The 10,941-nt window shown below is 44.0% G+C and overlaps 1 long non-coding RNA gene across 22 annotated transcripts in view; it reads right to left on the reverse strand.

The window, feature by feature from the left end:
- LOC311588006 overlaps positions 1-10,658 on the reverse strand; it is a 119,995-nt gene extending 109,337 nt beyond the window's left edge. For all 22 annotated transcript variants that reach the window (XR_014776034.1, XR_014776035.1, XR_014776036.1 and 19 more), the window contains exon 1: positions 10,610-10,658. This is a non-coding gene — a long non-coding RNA (uncharacterized lncRNA). The remainder of the gene's footprint in view (positions 1-10,609) is intronic.
- Between the last annotated feature and the right edge of the window lie 283 nt (positions 10,659-10,941).

Below are 10,941 nucleotides of genomic sequence, written 5' to 3' on the forward strand. Positions count from 1 at the left end.
GCTGGGTGGAGCACTCAGTTCTACCAAAGGCACTTGCTCAGCGCAGCCGCAGTTCTCCTGCTGTGACGCAGGTGGGGTGGAGCGCTCAGTTCCACTGAAGGCACGAGCTCAGTGCAGCTGCAGTTCTTCTGCTGTGGCAGACGGTTCAGGCCCTGAGAATTTAGCTGAGCTCAATGCGTGGTTCGGGCCCAGTGTCCCTGGCTGGCCTTGGCAGGGGACATGGAAGGCCGTGGATACCTTGGACTGACCCAATGCTCATTTGGAGACCCAGAATGATTTCAAGACCCACAGCAAAGGGGAGCTGAGGATCACTGGCTGTGAGAGTCCAAAATGACAGGGCTAACCTCCTGCCATCCACACCAGTGAAGCATCAGAGCTTCCAGCCTATGGAGATCATGAGAAAACAAGTGAATCTATCATCAGACTCCCTCCATCCAACTCTGGAAGTTACCCAATGAAAAGAGAGATGTCAAGATGTCTAACGGACAGCGTACAAGCGTATGCAAAAAACCCCCAAACAACCTGGTATCTCCACTTTCCAGCTATTCCAAAGAAAACAACCCAGATAACCCAAATACAAGGGAAACACAAGAAAATGACCTCAAATCCTTGGTAATGAGGATGATAATGGAGGAGACAAATAAAATTCATAATCAAATGCAGGAAGACGTACCCAAACAGAGGAGTGACATAAAATAAGTACATAGGGCGGAACTGAAAAATTTTTCAGGAAAATGCAAACAACCAGATGAAAGAAATAAATAAAACGGTTCATGCTCTGAAGACCTATAAAGCAAAAATGGAAGAAACTCAGGAATATACAAAAAATCAGATGAAAGAAATAAAAAAATCTGTTCAAGATATGAAGATGAAAATGGATTCAATGATAAACACACAGACAGAAGAAAAATGAGAACGTGAGACCTCAGAGAAGAAGGTGAGTGACACAGAGGTGAGCTTTTCTAACAGAATCCAAGAGATGGAAGAACGAATCTCAGGTCTAGAAGATACAATCACAGACCTTGAAGCAACCATTAAAGAAAATGCCAAATCTGGAAAACTCCTGACAAAAAACATCCAAGAAATTAAGGACACAATGAAAAGAAATCTGAGGATAATAGGCATTGAAGAAAGAGACGATATCAGACTCCAAGGCCCAGAAACTATTCTCAACAAAATCATAGAAGAAAATTTCCCCAATCTAAAGAAAGAGATGCCTAAAAACATACAAGAGGCATACAGAACACCAAATAGAATTGACCAGAAAAGAAAAACTGCCTGTCACATAACAATAAAAACACAAAACCTAGAGAACAAAGAAAAATATTAAAAGCTGCAAGGGAAAAGGGCCAAATAACATTTAATGGCAAACCTATCAGAATTACACCCGACTTCTCAGCAGAGACCATCAAAGCCAGAAGGGCCTGGACAGAGATCCTGCAAACCCTAAGAGACCACAGATGCCAGGCCAGACTACTTTACCTAGCAAAACTATCAATAACCATTGATGGAGAAAACATAATATTCCATGACAAAACCAAATTCAAATAGTACCTATCCGCAAATCCAGCTTTACAGAAGGTACTAGAAGGAAAACTCCATCCCAAAGGGTCAAGCTACAACCAAAACTACTCAGGAAATAGATAACTATACCATGGCAAAAACACAACTACACAGATGCTAGACTGGAACCAACATCAAAATTAAGACTCTTAACAGTCACTGGTCATTAATATCTCTTAACATCAATGGTCCCAATTCTCCAATAAAAAGACACAGACTAACTGAATGGGTGCATAAACAAGATCCAACATTCTTCTGCATTCAAGAAACACATCTCACCCATAATGATAGGCATTACCTCAGGATAAAAGGTTGGAAAAAATATTCCAAGCAAATGGTCACAAGAAGCAAGCAGGCATAGCCATTTTAATATCGAATAAAATAGATTTTCGACCAAAATTAATCAAAAGGGATGAGGATGGACACTTCATAGTCATCAAAGGTAAAGTCAACCAAGATGACATCACAATTCTGAACATCCATGCTCCCAATACAAGGGCACCCACATTTGTAAAAGATCTGCTAAAAAGGCTTAAACCACACATCGATCCCCACATAATAATAGTGGGAGACTTCAACACCCCACTCTCACTGAAGGACAAGTCATTGAAACAGAAATTAAGCTGAGAAATAACAACATTAACCAATGCCATGGGTCAAATGGATCTAACAGATATCTATAGAACCTTTCACCCAAACAAGAAAGAATATACCTTCGTCTCTGCACTGCATGGAACCTTCTCCAAAATTGATCACATCATAGGTCACAAAGCAAGCCTCAACAGATACAAGAGGATTAAGATAATACCTTGTATCCTATCAGATCACCATGGGCTTAGGCTACAATTCAACAACAACAGAAATAACAAAAAGCCTACACGTATGTGGAAACTAAACAACTCTCTGCTAAATGACACCTGGGTCAGGGAAGAAATAAAGAAAGAAATCAAGGAGTTTCTGAAATTCAATGAAAATGAAGGAAAACATACCCAAATTTGTGGGATACAATGAAAGCAGTGCTAAGAGGAAAATTCATAGCACTACGTGCTTTAAAGAGAAATTGGAAACATCGCACATAAGCACCTGAACGACACAACTGGAAGCCCTAGAAAAAAAGAAGCCGAAATACCCAAAAGGAGTAGATGTCTGGAAATAATCAAACTCAGGGGTGAAATTAACAAATTAGAAACTAAGAAAACAGTCCAAAGAATCAACAAAACCAAGAGCTGGTTCTTTGAGAAAATCAACAAGATAGACAGACCATTAGCCAAACTAACTAAAAGGCAGAGAGACAGTATTGAAATCAACAAAATCAGAAATGAAAAGGGAGACATAACAACAGACACTGACGAAATACAAAGAATCATAAGATCCTACTTTGAAGGCATATATGCCACAAAATTTGAAAATGTAAGGGAAATGGACGATTTTCTTGAACAATTTCACTTGCCAAAGTTGAGAGAAGAACAGATAAACAAGCTAAATAGTCCCATTTCCCCTACAGAAATTGAAGCAATCATTGATAGTCTCCCAACCCCCCCCCCAAAAAAAAACCCAGGGCCAGATGGTTTCAGTGCAGACAGTGCAGAATTCTACCAGACCTTCAAGGGTGAGCTAATACCGATACTCTACAAGCTACTACAAAAGATAGAAATGGACAGAATATTACCAAATTCATTCTATAAGGCCATAGTCACATTGATACCTAAACCTCACAAAGACTCAACAAAGAAAGAGAATTTCAGACCAATTTCTCTTATGAACATTGATGCAAAAATACTAAATAAAATAGTTGCAAAACAAATACAAGAAGACATCAAAGATATCATTCATCATGACCAAGTAGGCTTCATTCCAGGCATGCAGGGATGGTTTAATATACAGAAATCCATCAATGTAATCCACCATATAAACAAATTGAAAATAAAAAACCACATGATCATCTCTTTAGATGCAGGGAAAGCATTTGATAAAATCCAACACCCATTCATGTTTAAAGTTTTAGAGAGATCGGGGATACAAGGCACTTTCCTCAACAAAATAAAGGCTATATACAGCAAGCCAATAGCCAAAACAAAGTAAATAGTGAGATACTCAAGGAATTTCCTCTAAAATCAGGAACAAGGCAAGGCTGCCCACTCTCTCCATATCTCTTCAATATAGTACTCGAAGTTCTAGCCAGAGCAATAATTCAACAAAAGGAGATCAAGGGTATTCAAATGGGAAAGGAGGAAGTCAAATTATCCCTATTTGCAGATGATATGATAGTCTACATAAGTGACCCTCAAAATTCCACCAGAGAACTCCTACAGCTGATAAACACCTTCAGCAAATTGGCTGGATACAAAGTTAACTCAAAAAAGTCTGTAGCCTTCCTATACACAAATGACAAGCTTGCAGAGGAAGAAATGAGGAAAACCACACCCTTCACATTAGCCACAAGCAATATGAAATATTTAGGAGTTACTCTAACTAAGCAAGTGAAGGCCTTGTTTGAAAAAATTTTCAAAACTCTGAAGAAAGAGATTGAAGATGACATGAGAAGATGGAATGATCTTCCTTGCTTATGGATTGGAAGAATTAACATAGTAAAAATGGCCATCCTACCAAAAGCAATCTACAGATTCAATGCAATTTCTATCAAAATACCTACACAATTTTTAAAGACATTGAAAGTTCAATTCTGAACTTCATATGGAAAAAAAACCCAGAATAGCAAAAACAGTCTTGTACAATAAAAGGTGCTCTGGAGGAATCTCCATACCTGATCTCAAACTGTACTATAAAGCAATAGTAATTAAAACAGCATGGTACTGGCACAGCAACAGGCTGGTTGATCAGTGGAATCGAATCGAAGACGCAGATATGAATCCACATACATATGGTGACTTGATTTTTGACAAAGAAGCCAAATTCATTCAATGGAAAAAGGATAGCATCTTCAACAAATGGTGCTGGTCTAACTGGATGTCTATGTGTAAAAAAATGCAACTGGACACATATTTGTTACCTTGCACAAAACTCAAATCCAAGTGGATTAAAGACTTCAACATAAAACCAGAGACACTAAGTCAGAGAGAAGAAAAAGTAGGGAAGAGCCTGGAACATATTGGCACAGGAGATAACTTCCTGAACAGAACACTAACAGCCCAGGCCTTAATGTCAACAATTAATAAATGGGACCTCATGAGGCTGAAAAGTTTCTCTAAGGCAGGAGACACTGTCAAGAGAACAAAGGGACAGCCTACAGACTGGGAAAAGATCTTCACCAACCCTACATCTGACAAAGGTCTAATATCCAAAATATATAAAGAACTCATGAAATTAAACACCACCAAACCAAATAACCCAAATGAGAAATGGGGCTTGGAACTAAACAGAGAATTCTCAACAGAGGAATATCAAAGGGCTGAGAAACACTTAAAGAAATGCTCAACCTCCTTAGTCATCCAGACAATGCAAATCAAAACAACTCTGAGATTCCATCTTACACCCATCAGAATGGCTAAAATAAAAAAAAATCAAGTGACACCACATGCTGGCAAGGATGTGGGGAGAGAGGAAAACTCCTTCATTGCTGGTGGGAATGCAAACTAGTACAGCCACTTTGGAAAACTATCTGGTGCTATCTGAGAAAAATGGGAATAGGGCTTCCTCACAACCCAGCAATTCCACTACTTGGAGTTTATGCAGAAGATGCTCCAGCACATAACAAGAACATTTCCTCAACCATGTTCATAGCAGCCTTAATCATAGTAGCCAGATCATGAAAACAGCCTAAGTGTCCCTCAGTAGAAGAATGGATAAAGAAACTGTGGAACATATACACTATGGAATACTACTCAGCTATTAAAAACAAGGAATTCCTGAAATTTGTGGACAAATGGATTGAGCTAGAAATGATCATAATGAGTGAGTTAAGCCAGAAGAAGAAAGACTAAAATGGTATATACTCACTTATATCTGCATAGTAGCCCAAGGGGGATGTCCCATGAAAGCCTTCACTTACGAGGAAACTGGGACAGAGGGGAGGATATCCCATTGAGACTCTGGATGAGAGAAGCATGGGAGAATAGCAAAGTAGAAGGATCCAGAGGGAACTAGAAACCTACAAGTAGAACATTATGGTAGACAGATTTGGGCCCAGAGGTCCTGCTCCAAATAAGGCACCATCCAAGCACAATACAAGTGGTAAACTTTAAAGCCCTACACAGATCTAGCCAATGGTCAGAACAGTCTCCACAATTGAGTGGAGAGTGGGATATGACTTTCTCACGTACTCTGGTGCCTGATATTTGACCATATTCCCTGGAGGGGGAGATCTGGTGGCACGCAGAGGAAGGACAGCAGGATACTGAGAAGAGGCTGGTTACCTATGAGCATATATACGGGGAGGTAATCCCCCTTAGAAACAGTCATAGGGGAGGAGAATAACGGGAAAATAAAAGCAAAAGAAGAATGGGAGGGTACAAGGGATGGGATAACCATAGAGATGTAAAAATAATACATTTATAAAGAAAAAAAAGAGAAAAGAAGTGAAAATAGAAAAAAAGAAAAAAGTCAGGAGAACATCCGTTTTGGCAAAGGGTCTTAATGTCCTCCCTAAGAAATGCCAGGATTCTTTTCCGAGTTTTCCTCAGTCCTCCGGGTCAGAGTCCTCTTAGGGACATCAAGTACCATGGAGGCCTTTGCCACAGCCCCCTTGTCTTGCCAAGGCCCGGCACTGAAGTGTCCTCCAGGGTTTCTGACTCTTGGGCAGGGAAGTTCATTGTGTCTCCCGGGAATGGTGCAAGCAAGGTTATGTCTGCAGTATCTGGTGGTCCCATGTGTGCCTGTGCTTCCTGTTGGATTGCAGAACGAACTCAAAGTAGAGATGATACAAACACCCTCAAGGCTATCCAGTGCCTAGGAAGAACACCTGAATCTTGAAGCTATCCACAGGCCCAACGTCCTTGAGAACGAACTTCCCAGTGAAAATTACTCTCCTAGACAAGTGCAGGCTATATCCTACGTCAGACATCACTAGGCTGTAGACATTGAGACTATGGTAATTTTGAGCACATCGATATCTGGGCCTCCCTCTCAACCATGGACTCCGCTGAGAACCAGTACTGAACAACGGAGACCACTTTTCCGATAATCCCACTGCAAGCAGTGACGAAGAGGGATCATGCAAGTTGTCCCTCTCAATAGCTCCCTCTCTCTGGACACAGCTGCTAAGAGGTCAGGAAAATGTAATTGCTGCGAGCCAGCATACTTTGATATACTGCCCAGGACACGGAGGCTTCCGTGTCGAACCAGTTCTAGTCTGCATCAGCGGGTGGGTCCTTCTTACTTCAACACCCATCATTTCAGACTCACTTTGTTGCCAATTAGTGGAAGCACACTGCCTTTTAGGAAGTCAAATGCAAGCGATTGGCACTTACCTCCGGGCTGGGGTGCAGCTGTGGGGTCTAAGACGGTGTGCCAGAAGACTGCAAGACAACAGCAAAGACAAGGACTTGAGGATTGTGTTGGGCAGCATCTCCAAGCCCAGGGGTAGAACTTCACCCGAGGTGCATTTTGGTGGCCATTCAATGCCCCAAAGCAGACGTGCACCAGGTGTGCCAAGGTTCTCTCCTTTGAATAAGAGGCCTTGGGGACCTTAGGGCCACCATAACTCTCCCTTGAGAATGCCTGAAGGAGAAGCGGGCCATGATGCCCCCGTCCTCTTTTCTGGGCCTCAGCGTAATCCTATTGAGCATGATTTTTATGTCATCACCTCTCTTCGTGACATTAGGTTTTCATCATTGACCCAGGCCTCCACCAATCGCTGCTACGCATGCTGTTTTTATAATCCTGTCACACGGACACTTACCAGACCCAACAACAGTCCCTTCGAATGTGGACCGGAGACACTTATCCAAGGAGAATCATGCCTGATACTTCTTGTCTTCATGCTGTGCTGGCCTCTCTGCTGGCGAACCTTGTGGGTGGAATGAAAGAGAACGGTTGTAGCACACGTGCACCTCCATTCCTTCCTAAAAGAACCTTAAGGTCATTGGAATTTGAGAACGTTCTTCCTGGCCTCCTGCCCATGGGTGCATATCAGTGATAGTTGCTGTCTCTCCTAGAGGCCAAGCATAGCTGTTAAGTGGTGGATACAAACTTGGCATGGCCTTGTAGGGTGGAATTCCACTTGAAGTCTTCTGGTGATCATTGCTTTCCCTTTCCATTTAGAGAGAGGACATATCTGACTACTGTACGGAAATGCTGGGGGAATGGGTGCTTAGTGAGATCCTCATATGACTTGGTGAAGGTCACCTAATGGCAGTCATGTAGAGTGGACTCAGGTCCACTGTGGTATCCAATATGCATTAGAAAAACGTCAGGAGAACATCCGTTTTGGAAAAAGGGTCTAACTGTCCTTCCTAAGAACTGTGCTGGATTCATATCCGAGTTTTCCTCAGTCCTCCGGGTCAGAGTCCTCTTAGGGACATCAAGTACCATGGAGGCCTTTGCCACAGCTCCCCTGTCTTGCCAAGGCCCTGCACTGAAGTGTCCTCCAGGGTTTCTGACTCTCGGGCAGGGAAGTTCATTGTGTCTCCCGGGACTGGTGCAAGCAAGGTTATGTCTGCAGTATCTGGTGGTCCCATGTGTGCCTGTGCTTCCTGTTGGATTGCAGAACGAACTCAAAGTAGAGATGATACAAACACCCTCAAGGCTATCCAGTGCCTAGGAAGAACACCTGAATCTTGAAGCTATCCACAGGACCAACGTCCTTGAGAACGAACTTCCCAGTGAAAATTACTCTCCTAGACAAGTGCAGGCTATATCCTACGTCAGACATCACTAGGCTGTAGACATTGAGACTATGGTAATTTTGAGCACATAGATATCTGGGCCTCCCTCTAAACCATGGCCTCCGCTGAGAACCAGTATTGAACAACGGAGACCGCTTTTCCGATAATCCCACTGCAAGCAGTGAGGAAGAGGGATCATGCAACTTGTCCCTCTCAATAGCTCCCTCTCTTCGGCCACAGCTGCTAAGAGGTCAGGAGAATGTAATTGCTGCGAGCCAGCATACTTTGATATACTGCCCAGGACACGGAGGCTTCCGTGTCGAACCAGTTCTAGTCTGCATCAGCGGGTGGGTACTTCTTATTTCAACACCCATCATTTCAGACTAGCTTTGTTGCCAATTAGTGGAAGCACACTGCCTTTTAGGAAGTCAAATGCAAGCGATTGGCACTTACCTCAGGGCTGGGATGCAGCTGTGGGGTCTAAGACGGTGTGCCAGAAGACTGCAAGACAACAGCAAAGACAAGGACTTGAGGATTGTGTTGGGCAGCATCTCCAAGCCCAGGGGTAGAACTTCACCCGAGGTGCATTTTGGTGGCCATTCAATGCCCCAAACCAGACGTGCACCAGGTGTGCCAAGGTTCTCTCCTTTGAATAAGAGGCCTTGGGGACCACCAGAGGGCCACCATAACTCTCCCTTGAGAATGCCTGAAGGAGAAGCGGGCCATGATGCCCCCGTCCTCTTTTCTGGGCCTCAGCGTAATCCTATTGAGCATGATTTTTATGTCATCACCTCTCTTCGTGACATTAGGTTTTCATCATTGACCCAGGCCTCCACCGATCGCTGCTACGCATGCTGTTTTTATAATCCTGTCACACGGACACTTACCAGACCCAACAACAGTCCCTTCGAATGCGGACCGGAGACACTTATCCAAGGAGAATCATGCCTGATACTTCTTGTCTTCATGCTGTGCTGGCCTCTCTGCTGGCGAACCTTGTGGGTGGAATGAAAGAGAACGGTTGTAGCACACGTGCACCTCCATTCCTTCCTAAAAGAACCTTAATGTCATTGGAATTTGAGAACGTTCTTCCTGGCCTCCTGCCCATGGGTGCATATCAGTGATAGTTGCTGTCTCTGCTAGAGGCCAAGCAGAGGTGTTAAGTGGTGGATACAAATTTGGCATGGCCTTGTAGGGTGGAATTCCACTTGAAGTCTTCTGGTGCTCATTGGTTTCCCTTTCCATTTAGAGAGAGGACATATCTGACTACTGTACGGAAATGCTGGGGGAATGGGTGCTTAGTGAGATCCTCATATGACTTGGTGAAGGTCACCTAATGGCAGTCATGTAGAGTGGACACAGGTCCACTGTGGTATCCAATATGCATTAGAAAAACGACAGGAGAACATCCGTTTTGGCAAAGGGTCTAACTGTCCTTCCTAAGAACTGTGCTGGATTCTTATCCGAGTTTTCCTCAGTCCTCCGGGTCAGAGTCCTCTTAGGGACATCAAGTACCATGGAGGCCTTTGCCACAGCTCCCCTGTCTTGCCAAGGCCCTGCACTGAAGTGTCCTCCATGGTTTCTGACTCTCGGGCAGGGAAGTTCATTGTGTCTCCCGGGACTGGTGCAAGCAAGGTTATGTCAGCAGTATCTGGTGGTCCCATGTGTGCCTGTGCTTCCTGTTGGATTGCAGAACGAACTCAAAGTAGAGATGATACAAACACCCTCAAGCCTATCCAGTGCCTAGGAAGAACACCTGAATCTTGAAGCTATCCACAGGCCCAACGTCCTTGAGAACGAACTTCCCAGTGAAAATTACTCTCCTAGACAAGTGCAGGCTATATCCTACGTCAGACATCACTAGGCTGTAGACATTGAGACTATGGTAATTTTGAGCACATAGATATCTGGGCCTCCCTCTCAACCATGGCCTCCGCTGAGAACCTGTACTGAACAAAAGAGACCGCTTTTCCGATAATCTCACTGCAAGCAGTGAGGAAGAGGGATCATGCAAGCTGTCCCTCTCAATAGCTCCTTCTCTCCGGCCACAGCTGCTAAGAGGTCAGGAGAATGTAATTGCTGCGAGCCAGCATACTTTGATATACTGCCCAGGACAGGGAGGCTTCCGTGTCGAACCAGTTCTAGTCTGCATCAGCGGGTGGGTCCTTCTTATTTCAACACCCATCATTTCAGACTCGCTTTGTTGCCAATTAGTGGAAGCACACTGCCTTTTAGGAAGACAAATGCAAGCGATTGGCACTTACCTCAGGGCTGGGGTGCAGCTGTGGGGTCTAAGACGGTGTGCCAGAAGACTGCAAGACAACAGCAAAGACAAGGACTTGAGGATTGTGTTGGGCAGCATCTCCAAGCCCAGGGGTAGAACTTCACCCGAGGTGCATTTTGGTGGCCATTCAATGCCCTAAACCAGACGTGCACCAGGTGTGCCAAGGTTCTCTCCTTTGAATAAGAGGCCTTGGGGACCACCAGAGGGCCACCATAACTCTCCCTTGAGAATGCCTGAAGGAGAAGCGGGCCATGATGCCCCCGTCCTCTTTTCTGGGCCTCAGCGTAATCCTATTGAGCATGATTTTTATGT

This window comes from Acomys minous, assembly GCF_964271855.1.
Source record: "Acomys minous genome assembly, chromosome: 2".
Classification (NCBI taxonomy): Eukaryota; Metazoa; Chordata; class Mammalia; order Rodentia; family Muridae; genus Acomys; species Acomys minous.